Genomic DNA, 2,453 nt, shown 5'->3' on the forward strand with positions numbered 1-2,453 from the left:
CCCCTCAGTAAATATCAATCCTAAATATCCAAAACATAAAATTATGGTGAAATGCAGGGGGGCATGCCCCCCTGGAACCCCCCAGATTCTTTTTAGGTCAGGGGGCTGAGGGGGGGATGCCCCCCTGAAACTCCCCATGTTGTTAAAAACAAGTAAAAAATTACTAAACCTTTGGTCTTACTGTAATATAGTTCTATGTACAAACATGATCAATAACTTTTATTAAACTATTGATTTGCAGCAAAAATGAAGGTCATATTAGCTTGTAAACTACTACTAGAAAAAAGTAGATACACCTATATATAAAATGTGTACATGAGACGGGTGCATGAGTGAAAAAAAACAAACCATGAAGCTGCAGCAAGCACCTAGCACATCTCTGCGATTGGCCCAAATATAGATGACGTATTCCCGCCCTCTATTTTTGTCGTCTTCCAGGGTTTTTCTCGCCAGTTGACTAGATCCTACCATGGCGGGCCCGCTTTGCCTCTTTGCTACGTCACTAGGTTTCATCGCCAACTGCTTGGACTGCGCGCGTGTGTGTTTGTGCACGCGCGCTTGTGTGTAAGTGTGCATGTGTACTGTGTGTGTGTATGTGTGTGCGCGCGTGTGCGCCTGTGTGTGTGTGTGTGTGTGTGTGTGTGGGGACGCACTTGTGTGTGTGTGTGTGTGTATAACTTTGAGGAGAAGGTTAATTTATGGAACGAGAATTGATGAGATTGTTAAAAGATAACACACAAAAATACAAACAAAAAAACCCCCTAACACGGTGAGATCTAGTGAACAGTAAAGTTACTACATTTAGCGAGGGAAATCCAAGCGTCTTGGGGGAAACCCCGGAAGATGACAAAAATAGATTGCGGAAATATGTCTCCTATATTTGGGCCAATCACAGAGATGTGCTTGGTGCTCGCTGCGGCTTCATGTAAAAAAAATCCCCATAACCCTACCTAACCCTGCCCCTATCCTTACCCCAAACATTGACCACATAGCCTTAACCCTAACCCTAACCCTCTTTATCAGAGTGAATAGTGTTCGCTTGTTACGGAATTCCTCCCTCATGTCTGACTAACTAGATCTACTCTAAGCTGAACCAAAAAAAATGATCTAAAATTGTGTTGTTGGGGCGTAAAACACCTAGATCTAGGCTTACTCATACATGTTGAATTTTCTTGTGTAAAAACTGAACAATGTATTATATTAGTTGTTGACTAAATGTTGTAAGGGGACTATCTTTACTGGCGGTAACCGGTCATTTCGTCACACTCATCTCATCACACCCCAATTATGTGTGACGAAATGACTTCACTTATCTCTTCATAATTGTTATATTCATGCTAGAAGAGTTTTGGAGGATCAGCACCAGCAGTCTTTATTCTAAATCCACCAATTCAAGCATGTAATCGTTGGGACAATGGCCCTATTGTTTTTAGATAATTTAAACCTAAATCTATTTTAAAAGTTAAATTATTAATGTTAATAAATCTTGGTCTACTAAACTGTTCCATAGTTGAACAATAGTTTAAATATATGGCAAAAACAATGTCTGGTTTGATGTTTGCAAGTGTGTGACAAAATGACCATCTCCATTCAACCTTGTTAAACGTAAAATAAATTACAAACCATATGGCCAACGCTCTTTTTCATATTTTGCCCCACTTGTTTGGAATAGGCTTCCAAAAACTATCAGAGAAGCAGAAAATCTAGAAATTTTTTAAAAGAAACTAAAAGTATTTCTATTTTCATCATATTTCGATTAGACAGAATCCATCCAAGCTGTAGATTGTCGTGAGTTTGTATGTGCGTATGTACGTATGTGTGTGTATGTATGTGTGTGTGTGTATGTGGGTGTGTGCACGCGTGAATATGTGTGTGCACGCGTATGTAATACTGTGTGCCTTACTTTAAAATTGATTTATAAATCTGTACATGTAATATGTTAAGCGCATAGAGCATTGCATAAGTGGATATGTGCTATATATATAAATGCAATCCATTATTATTATTATTATTATTATTATTATTTGTGGATTTGGGGTGTGACTAGATGACCGTGACATTTTGACTGCACCGGTGTAACGAAATGACTGGTATTCTTACTGGTAGTGGTTGTGATGGTGGGTGTCTTTTGAAACTGTAAAAATCGTTGTCACACAAAACTTGAGCACTGCACCAGTGCCTCAGTATGGGCATGCTATCTGGAGGAATAGGGAAATCGAGATCCGGTTATTTGCTACACGTGCCTTTCAGAAGTCTTAAAGTAGGCCTACTGGGTTATGATAAGGGTAAAGAAGATAGAAAATGGAACAGCCGTCCCTTGCTTTCTACTTTCTGTTTCTCTTTTGCTATCTGTGACTCAAATCCCCCCTTTCTCTCTTTCTCTCTCTCACATACACACACACACACACACACTCGCACACACTCACACACACACACACACACACACACACACA

At 39.7% G+C, this 2,453-nt stretch overlaps 1 protein-coding gene across 1 annotated transcript in view; it reads left to right on the forward strand.

Moving 5' to 3' along the window:
* The window catches only part of LOC101854456 (SMC5-SMC6 complex localization factor protein 2), a gene marked incomplete in the record, with an annotated part of 29,075 nt that overhangs the window by 3,511 nt on the left and 23,111 nt on the right, over positions 1–2,453 (forward strand).

This window comes from Aplysia californica, unplaced genomic scaffold, assembly GCF_000002075.1.
Source record: "Aplysia californica isolate F4 #8 unplaced genomic scaffold, AplCal3.0 scaffold00006, whole genome shotgun sequence".
In the NCBI taxonomy this organism is placed as follows: domain Eukaryota; kingdom Metazoa; phylum Mollusca; class Gastropoda; order Aplysiida; family Aplysiidae; genus Aplysia; species Aplysia californica.